This window comes from Pteropus medius, unplaced genomic scaffold (assembly GCF_902729225.1).
Source record: "Pteropus medius unplaced genomic scaffold, Ma_sr-lr_union100, whole genome shotgun sequence".
Taxonomy (NCBI): Eukaryota; Metazoa; Chordata; class Mammalia; order Chiroptera; family Pteropodidae; genus Pteropus; species Pteropus medius.
In genome coordinates, this window is record NW_024350319.1 from 6402595 (window position 1) to 6415017 (window position 12423).

At 31.0% G+C, this 12423-nt stretch overlaps 1 protein-coding gene and 1 pseudogene across 2 annotated transcripts in view; one reads left to right on the plus strand and one right to left on the minus strand.

Moving 5' to 3' along the window:
* NEGR1 (neuronal growth regulator 1) overlaps window positions 1-12423 on the minus strand; it is a 771677-nt gene that overhangs the window by 694878 nt on the left and 64376 nt on the right. The window lies entirely within an intron of this gene.
* On the plus strand, window positions 2621-2734 carry LOC120583515 (uncharacterized; annotated as a pseudogene).

The window sequence follows — 12423 nt, forward strand, 5'->3', positions numbered from 1 at the left end:
CTCTCTCTCTCTTTCTCTCTCGTCCAAGCCTTCTAAAAATGTAAGTACATTTACCGGTTATTTTTACAATTACTAAGGAACACCTACAATACAATAATACAAGAACTCTGTTGAGAAGGGTACAACGAATTTAATAAAAGAAAAAACGGAAAGAAAAGAAGGTCGCAATGACACTAAGATGAAGCAAAAGTTGCTGCTTTTCAGATCCTAACTACAGGCTTTGAGAAAGACATAACTTTCTAAAAACTCAGGATCTTAAAGATTAAAAAGGACAGTATTAATCTAGTTCTTGGAAGTCTTTAAAAGGAGAAGTTTTTTTTCTTTTTTTTTTTTTAATGATATACAAAGAATTTATTTAAAACATTAAAACTGGCAGTCAAGAAGATTGCAGAATTATTTTCTTTTTCCTACTCTGTTTTTGTTCATTTTTTAGTGGGGAGTGTTTAAAGGGAACGATTAAATAAGTTTAATTCAAATAATGACCACTCTTTTCTTTATTCTTGTATCCTCAAAAGTTAATTTCATTTTTAAAAATATCACCAATGTTGAATTTGTGATCAATAGCCAATTGTATTTTGTGATTTTTATAGTGAGTCCCTAAAGATAGAGTATTGAATTAGCTAGTCCACTTCTCTGAACCTCTCACATCCTTTAGCTTGCAGAATTCCAATTAGTTCTCCTCCCAGTGGCACCTTGTCACAGCACTTCCCTTGCCCTCTACCAATTCTGCTTGACAGCTCGCATGAACAAGTAGGCTAAATTAGGACACCAATGACTCACAGAGGCTTGAGGCCTCTTACAGCTCTTGCTTAGATTGTGTCTAGCAACATTGTAACACTTCTTTTTCTCCTGCATGTTAAGAGAATCCCTAGCTCCAAAAACTATCTGCTTATTAGATGTGTTGGTTGCATTTTTTATTATCCTGCCAGATACAAGATATACTGAGATTTCGCATAGGATTTACTCAGCCACTTAATGAATTAGACCAAAGAATGTTGTCGAAATGCATCAGATATAGAATTTTCTGAAATGTTGTAGCATTATATTTTATCATCATCATTACCACCATCATCATCATGTCAAACGTTAAAAAATAGAAAGTATACACATTAATAAGCATGATCTGAGTTAAAAGCACTTAGTGTTTGAAATGGTGGCCTCTCTATTTAAAATATATCAAAAATGAAATGAAAAAAGTGCACATGAGAATTGAAAGGTACAACTTCTGTAAGTACTTAATCTGCTTCAAAAACATTCATTGTAAGTGTATGTATTCAATGAAATAGTGTGCAAATAATTCAATGACTTAGATTATAGGTCCCCAATCTTTTTGGCACCATGGACTGGTGCTCCTATGAGAATCTAAAGCCTGATGATCTGAGGTGGAGCTAAGGTGGTGATGCTAGCACTGGGGAGTGGTTGCAAATACCGATGAAGCTTCACTTGTTCACTGCCACTTACCTCTTGCTGTGACTCCCTGTTCCTAACCGGCCACAGACCAGTACCTGTCAGTGGCCTGAGAGTTGGGGATCCCTGACTTGAATTATAAGCATTACTAATTAAATAAAGTAATACATCATTTATGTATCTATTCATATCTGTTTTTGTGTGCATATAAAACATATATTTCACATATGTAATAATTATGGGAAAATGCTAGTTCATACCATTGTATTTCCAGCACCTCTAATGAGACTTGACAATATTTATTAATTTAATTATGTGAAGAATAATAGAAAGGTAAACTAATAGAGATTGCAGAATGTTTACATGCTTTATTTCTAGTCATTTTAGTTTACATAATCTTGGTTATTACATCTCATAATATTTAATTATTTAATTATTAAGTGATTACTTTCTGTAGTATATTTGAAGTGTTTGATAGGATAACCACCACAATATAAAATACAATCTAGTAAAATTTAAAAATCCATTCTCTGTTATCACTATGATGATATGTATTGTTTCAAGGTAACTAGATAAAAAAAATAAACTTCAACTTAATGTTTTATTAGGTCAAAACTTGAGATGAAAAGCAATATTTGGTGGAAGTTATTCTTAACTTAAACACTTATATGTCTTTTAGTGCTCAGCTGTACAATAAATGTAGAAGTGCTAAAGACCCACATCTATGACAAGTTCTTGTGCTTCCCAACCAACTGAGATGATTCATAAAAACTTTGTATCACTGATCAAGTTAATGGCTAAACACAGTACTTTCACCCAAATAGGAGAAAAATAAAGACTACTTTGGCATTGTGTGTTTTCATTTTTTATATCTGAATTCATGTGAAATATAGATCATATGTAATGAGGTTTTCAACTAAAAATTCTACTAAATGCTCATTGCTACCTTCAAAGTCATCAGAAGTTTTTAGTTATTACTCATTCTGTAACATGTCAACCCAGAAATTTGTCTTAATAAAGAGAATAGCAGATCCGTCTCTACCCAGTAACAAAACATCTCTCTAGTAGAAGCTCTTCCTCTCTACATCTAACTGGGAACATTTCATCTAACAAAGTTTAGATCATTCTGCCACCTGTTAATTTGTCCCAGCTATAGTTTAGCATGCCATTTTTCAAACTCCCTACATGATCTGTAAAAATTTAACTGTAATCAGTCTATGGCCATGCCACCCTGAATAAGCCTGATCCCATCTGATCTGAGAAGCTAAGCAGGGTAAGGCCTGGTTAGTAATGGGAGACCACCTAGGAAGACCAGGTGCTGTAGGTGTAAAAAATAAAAAAAATAAGTAAACTGACAAAGTCCTTGCAATCTGTGAGGTCAACCAAGGGTTGCCTTGCCTAAAAAAAAATAAAAATAAAAATAAAAATAAAATAAAATAATTGTAATCAAACTCCACTACAAGTTTTTCTCCGTTCATAGAAATGTATTTATTAGATGCTTCTCAAGAGAACTCTTTAATACTCATAGTCTGTTTTCCACTCATTCTGTTTTTTTCCCTATCCAATCCAAGTGGCTCTTATTGGAGAATCTGTATCCTTAAGAATGGCTCATCTTAGATATTGCATGAATTTCCGACTAAGGCAATGCATATCTTAAGCCATTCAAGAGGGACAGCAACAGAGGAAAGGGAGCTGACACTCTACCAATGTTAAAGTCTCAATTTAACTACTTACTAGACATAAAACTGACACAAGCCGAGGTATTTTTATAATTATGAGCCTTAAGATACTATTGAGACTATTTAACTTCATTTGTATAAACTGAAGAAACTCAAAAAGCTAATTAGTGATAAAATCTGGTCTTAATCTGAGGCTTCCCTCAGTATTTTACTCTTGGAATTGCATTCTGTTCTGCCTTAATAATCTGCTTCTTCATCTTTAAAGTAGGAATGATAAAACATCACAGGATTCTTTGAAAATTCAATGATATAAAACATCATGAAGAACTTTAAAAACTATAAAATGTTCTGCAAAAGACACATCAGTCTTCCGGTAGTGTACTCCTTGGTGTGCTTTGTGGGATCTCCACTCGCCACTAGAGGGAAGTAATACCCATATTGTTTTTTTTCTTTCTCTCTTGCAAGTCGAGGGCTTGACAACTTCTCTTCAATAGGAAAAAATAAATAAGTTTGGGTCAATTTTATTTTATTTTTTGCTGCTTTAAAGGCAACCACTATTGTGGCTTGGTACTCTGGTCTTCGATGTTGTCATTTTAAGTAGCCAATCTTAATGCAATAACATTTTTTTTTCCTCCTTTTACCAGAGAGGTAGTTTTCTGATTTCCAGTGTTTTTCTCTTTAGCTGAAGAGGGCTTTCTTTATTTGGGGTTTATCTTCACCCTTAGCAATTTACCAGTTGAGATTTTCCCCCTCTATAGTGTTCATCATTCAATAGCAAAGTTTCTTAACTATCATAAGTTTATCAGGAAGCTCTACAGTTTTGTCTTCAAAGAGACACAAATTTTTGTTTAATTTATACTAGATTTTCTTTTAGAAAATAGTTATGGAAATAATATAGGAGACATTTTAGCACAGTACTCAAAACATCTCAAATATTCAAGGTTTATTTATTGAATTAATTCTCAATTTATTTGATTTGACCAATTAAACCAAAGACTTGGTCTCAGAATGTCCTCGAATGTTGTATATACACCTTACAACTGATAATACAAACTAGTTTAAGTTTTATTATGTTTTCCTAGGTTCAGGCTATAAGATTTTGAGCTTCTTCTACTTTTTATTCTTCTTTATTAAATGACCAGGACAAAAACAAAGCAAACAAAAACATATGTATCACTTTCAAAAAAAAAAAACATGTCATGTAATGCATAATCCAAAGTTGTATATTTTAAAGCAATAATAATAACAGCAACTAACATTTACTGAACTACAGGCCTGGTAGAGTGTTAAGAGCTTTCTATGAATGATCTCATTTAATCTTCTCCATAACCCTGTTAGGTTAGGTAGTATTTTTAACTTCTATTTTAAAGAATAGGTAATTGAGGCTCAAAGAAATTGAGTAGTATAGATCCATTATTCAAATTCAGGCATGTCTGGCTGTAGTAAAAAGTCTTAATTACTATTATACATTTCCTTATTTACGTATGAGCTTCATGTAATGTTCTTTCTGACCACTCCACTCTGGTCAATTTAATGAATGCATAAAGAAAAGTTTAATACTATTAATCATATTAAAATCCTTCTAAGCCTTAGTACAATTTTGGTTCCTTAAGCCAAAGGAATGTTAAATTGATATTAAATGCTGATAGCTTTACTCTTAGGCATGAACATGAAAGGATTCACTCTAGCTATCCTATGCCTTTTCTAGCTGTATCTTTATCTGTGCTTGAAAACGACATAAGTTTCCAAGCCAAACTATTTGAGAAAGATGAACCTTTCAAAAGGTTCGTTTTATTCAGTAAATTATGAACTTATAGAGATCAAGAAGGTTGGGATTTTTCTCAATAACTGTAGACATAAATTTCTCTTTCAGCATGACCACCAATTGCACATCTCCGTTGAAATCTTCACAGTCTTTATATTTAATATTTTAGCTTCCTGCGTGTTAATTCTCTTGTGTAATTGGCAGTTTAATTCTTGGCAATAGTTCATTAATTGAATTAAAACAATCATATTCTTCTTCTTAGTGCCTGTGCTTTTAAAAATGATTTTCTAGTGACTTTTATTTAAAGTCAATGGAATTGATTTCTATTGAATATCTGAGACAGTGAATGCACCTTTCTGCTTAAACAAGAGAAGAATCCTATACAATTATTCTTACTTAGTCTAGGAAATATTTGTAAATTGTACATTATTTGCACATGAGAGAAAAATCTCAAGAAACAACTGTTGGCATATTAAACTTAGCTTTGTGCTTCACAGTGATATCAAATTTGGATTTACAAACAATTTTCTGAACTCTATATTCCTACTATTCTAACCAGAATTAAAAGATTATTTAGATTTTATTTAAACTATAGTCAGGCCATCAAGTCAAGAGTGGCACTTCAATTTTGAATGGTTTTGTGCCAGCCCCTGGACAGCAGTTAAAAACAAAACTAGAAAGGAATTCATTCTTAACAGAGATTTTGTCTTCAATATCTGCTCTTAGATCCATAAATATAGTTCATTAGACACAGAGTAATCTCCTCATAATCTAACATAAAAATATATTTTATAAATGCAACTTATTTTCAAATTCACTCTGAATAGTTTGCCAATAGCCAACTTGATGCCCACCATGTCATTTTTATCAGTTCCAGAAAACAATATCTATGTTCAAATGACAAATTGTACTTTTTTTCACATTATAAAATTCTATTAGTGTATCTTCCCTTCAAATATATAATTTTGTTTTTGAGCTATGTAGTCATTCTTGGAATGTTCTCTCCTGAAAGCAGTGCAATGTAGCAATTCTTCCCTTACCTCTCCCTTACACTGCTTTTACTATAAAAAACAACTGACATGCTTGAAATATTGAACTAGTTCTCATCTCTTTAGGTTTACTTATAATAACTTCACACTCTTTTCCCCAGCTTCTGGAAAATTCCAATTTATCTTTTAAAGCTCAGCTTAGGAATCAGATTTCAAGTCTTCTTGACTTCCCAATGCTATTATAAACTCCCCAAATAGTGTCCTCTTACACTTCCCTCACTCTTGACAATGAACTCTTAAATGCTTAGATGCATTTTATTCATCTCTATATCTTGAGTGACTAGTATTACAGAGGTCCAAAGCAGGCCCTGGAGAAATGGTGCTTGTTCAGTGATTGGATTAATGAAATCATAAATTATAACCTGCAGAAGAAGGACAAGGCTACATTGCTTGAGAGATTTTTATTTTTACGTTTTATAAATCATAATTGGCATCACAATGTTGATGACACAGATTGTACTCTGCAAGTCATTTCCTGAAAAGCATATAGTTTTTAAGAGGTAGAGAAAAGATTCAAAGTCAGGTCTATCTGATTTAAAGACCTTATCTTAGTCTTCACTGTCAAGCAATGAAATGTATGATATGTATCTTTTCATTTCTCTTTTCTTTTCTCAATCCTTATTTTTTATTTCTTTAATTCACATCATTAAGATGTCGTTGCCCTACAATTTTTGTCTCAACATAATGAAAAGGTTTAAAATTGCTATTAATAAAGAAAAATATTGGCACATTAGCCAATATAAATTATACATGAGTGAGAAATTTTTATTTCATCGTCAAATATAGCAATATTAAATATAAATTCAGAAGAAGTAGAGACAATATATGGATACATGTTGTAACTATGCCAAATATCATGAACATTTTTTGGCGAAAGTTAATTTAATCCCTTTAATTTCAGCTATGTATATGTATGAATGTGTGTGTGTGTTTGCGTATGTGTGTTTACTTCTATAGAATTACTAAATATAATAACTGTACATAGGTTTTTGTGCCTTAGATATAATTTACATGAAATTACTTGATAAATGTTAAATATATAAAAAATGCTTGCTCATAATTATTAATGAATTACCTTTAACTGAGCAACTTAAATAGAAACATGGCTTTAGATTAATATCTGAATATTATAGATATATTATAATATTCAGATATTAATATCTAAATTAATATCTGAATATTAATTTAGAAATTTTTATTTCATTAAAATTGGAATAATAATTTTGTTAATTCATAATGCAGATAGATAATCACAGTTTTTACGTATTGCCAACAAAAAAACGGTGTTCCTAAAAATTCATTTCTATTTAATTTTGTTTTCTCCAACTGCTCTTTGGAATAAATGACCTTCCACTCCCATTAGGTATAAAATAACTACTTAATCATTTTTTATATTTTTATAAAAATTTATTTAAAATATTCATATATGACAGTATGTATGATAGACAATGATTAAAGCACTTCAATCCATTATTTTGCATTTACTAGTTAGATTTTTTGTTATATAGATTCTGCTACCTATTTTTTTTTTGTCACTTTGATGGCTTTTGTACTCTCTACAATGTTTAAACAGTGGCTCAATGAATTTTATAATTTTTTTTTCATGTTAGTAAAAGGTTTACTTACATGAAGGTTAACATGATAACTCGGTAACTATGAATTCCTATGCACACAGATAATTTGATGTGATTCCCTAAAATTCTCAAAACATATACTCGGTCCTATATATATAATATTCTTCTAACATACTCGTAATAATTAGAGATCACACTGTCTCTCCAATTGAACTTAAAAATACTAGTAAACGTGCACACACATCAGCAGAATGTGAACTGATTCTTTCTCCTTAAAATTTCAGGTTCATTTCGATCCCATCATTGTTTCTATGTGGTCAAAAGGCCCATGGATAGTTAATTTTTATCATTATGAGCCATCATCCAATGGATTGAGACCAGAAAACACATGCGCGTGTGCATGCACACACACACACACACAGAAGCAAAACTTGTAGCATCAGATACTTATTTCAATTGGTTTGTTTTAATAAGCACATAAAAGTCTAAAATGCTTCCTTAGACTTCAGGATATTTCTTATAATAAAAACTATCCATATGGTATGTGTATATATCACAATAAATAACTCCCTAGTAGTGACTGTTGTATACATTGTCAAGTTCCTTTTTTATTTACCCTAACCAAGCTTACACACATATTATAATTTTATAGATAAATTTTATCAAAATTCATATCAAAACCACTGCTAAACTGTGATTATAAATGGAGCAGCATACAGTTTAAATAGAACACTGCAGGAAAGGGTAACATTTTGCTAGACCATTCATGTCAACTTTATTTCTGTTGTTTTGGCCATGGAGATAGGGAAACAGAGTAGGTGGATCCAGCACTTACAGTGACTTGCAGCAGCAGCTGGCAGTGCAACTTTTCTCTTCCACAAATCAATATTCAGAAACAAATGTCTAGTCCCTAAAGTAACTCAGGTAGTCCTCCCTGAAGATCTTTCTGCTTTCTATTGAATATAGATATTTTATCTCATTTGAAATTATAGTCTTTGCTTGTTTTATTTTTAAAAGGTGCATTTATAAAATAGTTTTGGAACATTACAAACATTTTATTTAAATGGGTAACTCAAGCATGTTGGTTTAAATTAAACCACATGCTTGGGATATTCATGGAGCTATGTAAGAACTGTATTTTATGAAGATGCAGGATGCTGAGCAGCAAAATTTAATCTGGAGGGCACTTGTCTTCAGTCATGCAAGACAAGATGTATTAGCCATAAATGAATTGCAGCAGTACTACTTGAGTTTCTTTAATTTTCTAAACCAAGATTGTAAAAAGAATCAGTGGTATTGAATCCCACTGGCTATGGTGAAAAGGCAGTGCTCAGAGATAAAGAACAATTTATCTTCTGCTGTAAAAGAGAACAGTTCTGGCAGATAGTATTATATATCACAGTATAATAAACTCTAGGAAGAACATTACAAAATATGGATTTTTTTTCTTAAAATTTTAAGTATACTGATTCAGTATATGTTCTCAAATAAAAGGCAAATGAGAGTGTTAATTGCAAATTACAAATATTAAAAATGTAAATTACAGTCTAGGAGGGAATTTGCATATGTCTTCATGAGACATATTCTTAGCAATGATTCAGTTAGAAGAATATATTTCACATATGTAACTAAAATACTAATTAAGCTTCACATATTCCACATAATACTATTATTAGATCAAGTATTGATAAATTAGAATTGCAAGTTTTTTGGATGTTATTTTGACTTTCCAGGTCATAGTTTATAGATTGTAGGGTTTATTGCGCAGATTTTTATAAATGCTTGTTGACTGGCATTGAATGGTAGGATAGTTTTCTCTCTATCTGAGAGTCTACTTTTTATAGTGTTTTTCCATATATAAGGTTACTGATGACCTGATTATATCTCTTCTGTTTCTATTCAGTACACCGACAACATTTAACACATTTTTAAAGGAAAAGAACATTGATTTCTAGGCTTTAGATTTTGAACTCTATGAGAAAGGTGACAGTTTCTTTTCTTTCTAAAGTCATAGAGCCACTCACTAACTTTGAGATTTAAGTATATACTTAACCTTTCTGTGCCTGAGATAAAAGAAGTAAGTACCTTTATAAAACAACAGAAATATTAATCTTTGATTTTTAGATCATCGAATGTGAATAGTTTTATTTTCTCTGTGTCACCAAGGCAACATTGATATTAAGATAACTTATAATTGAAAAGCAAAACAAAACAAGTGTTTCCTTGTCTATCTTTGCAATAATTTCATACAGAAGTCACAAAAGTTTCAGTACATAAAAATCTGATAATCAATACAAACATAATAAAACAAAGTGTCAGTAAAACATGCATATAATCTGTAATAGCTCTTTAGTGTTGGTACCTTTGTGACTCAAAATGAAAAATTTATGAACTATATTATTCTGTTGCTCCTCTTAAACACCTATATTGCTGAGATTATCAACAGAAAAGAATTACACACACAGGATCCTTAAAAGATAAAAAAATATATATATTTTAAGGCCAGAGATGTCATTTAATTCTCTTTCTAACTCAGTATCAAGGATATAATTTCTTCATGTCATATATTCCTTTATTCTTAGATTATATGGTATTCTTTTATCATAGGAAATTATATATAAGTATATAGTTAAAATAGTTCATTTTTGATCACATGCAGATAGATATATTCCAGATCAAATTATAACCCTGAAAACATATTACCATACACCATTTTAATTCTTTGAGACTTAGCCTTAATACATCAATTCCAAGGGTCAACTGTCATAATATGAAGTTATACTTAGGAACTACAAAACCTAGGGATGATATCAAATTCATTAATGATGTTGACCTAAGGTATTATTCCATTACATTAATTCGATGAGCATCATCCCATACAACATAAAGAAAATAATACACAAAGCGAACATTTTAATATTATTATGAAAAATTAAAAGAGTACAGAACTGGCAAGTCCGTTAAAATCACTAGAATTGCAATCCATCACTTGAAATTACAGAAGAAGGCATCTGAGCACACTAAATGGAATTTATATTTGTTTAAAGGTTTGTCTTACAACTCTTTGCATGTATTAAAATAGGGGACTATTTGTTTACTAGGTGAAAATAAGTATTACAGGGGTACAAAATCTTGCTCCTTACACACATATCAGAATGATAAAGGAAAAGGAGCTAATGTAAGCATCTGATAAACATGAAAATTTGGGGGAAGCTCAATTGGCCTTTCAACACATTTTCTTTCTTCTTTTTTTTTTTTTTTAATTTCCTTTGCTTCTCCCTCTTTTACTAAAGATTCCGGTTTCACGTGAATGGCAAAAAGAGCTCTAAGTTTCTAACTGGATCATCATGTTTTATCATGTTGTCATTGGTTTCAGTTCTTTTTCATGTTGTAGAAGGCCATGTAGATGGATCCCTAATGGGGAAAATACCTGCCATGTCATTTGCTATATGGAGTGATCCATATAGATGTATAACATAGGTATAGTGCTTCACAGTATGATGTATCTTAAATATTAAAGGGACTTCTCTCTCATGCAAACATTTGATGATATCTTTCTATTAATCATATTACCGTCCCATCATGACAATGAAACACAGGGATTTATCAAGGCCAGTCATATAACACTGCATTCAGTATTCAAACTTAACCATTGTAATGGGCTAATGGCTTAACTGAAGTAGTCTTATTCTTATGACATTGTTTAACAGCCACCACTGAAGTACTTTAGGAAAGTGAGTATATTGCTTTTGAGGGTGAAGAGTTACTGCTCTTAGTGTTACTTATTCAATATTTTCTAATAATTTAAAAATTTTCCACTAGTGACTCTAGCAATCCATTCCTAATTTCCAGTATGCAGTTCAGAAAAAAAAATTTTTTTCCAAGGAACAGTAGGCTTAAACTGCTTCTACATTTTTAGTTGCCAAGCATAAAATCCTTTATAAATATATGTTAATTTTAGTTAACATTATTCTTCTAAGATGTAAGAACTCAGATTTTTTTTCTTACTATATAATGTAATATGTTACTTTAAAAACTAGCAACCTGACAAAGAGAAACCAATATTTAAATTTTGGAGAAAATTATTATGTATTTTTATAGAAATAGAAACAGAAACCCACAGAATATTTGATTACTTGATTGTATATTTCTCAGAAGTCCTACAAGATAGAGTCAGAGAATTTGTTTTCTTTGTGGTTTTTTGTTTGTTTGTTTTTCGGTTTTGTTTTTTTGTTTGTTTTTGGGGTTTTTTTTTGGTGAGAGGAGGAAGGTTTAACACATACAGTTTTATAACACATACTGTATCATAATTTCCAGGAACAATATACAATGTGAAATTCTTGAAAATACAAATTAAATTCCAAATGACTGATACCTTTCATCTATAAATTGTAAATACTGCATATCTTATGTAGGCATTAAATTCTAAGGTGTTATATACTGTGTCCTAAAAATACCAAGCTGCAATTTTTCTTATTGTTGTTGTGATGGTGCTAACTTAAGTTTGAGGAAAACGGAGAGCATAACCCAGACATATTTTCATTATTAGCTTTCGGTAAATTAATGCCTTCTCCCTCCTTTCAAGTTCACCCACTCCTTCCCTTTTCCTTCCTCCAATGATTTAAGTTGGGTGACAATATATAATCTAAAAAATTCTGTTATGCAATGAAGGAAGCATTTGGGGCAGGATGCTAAGAGTACTACTGGAAATTCTTAATAATGCTATATTTGTTTTAAGTTTGAACTTTATTTTAACATTTATTTATTTTTTTCTTAATGTATGCTGAAATACTGACTAAAGTATACACCTATGTGGAAATTACAGAGAAAATAAAAATTTTGTACTTAGACAAATAATCACTGAAAGGGAGAAAATGACATTCGTGTAACTATAATGAAAGGCTTTCTGGCAAATCGAGATAATAAGACATAGTTACCCAATAAGTCAT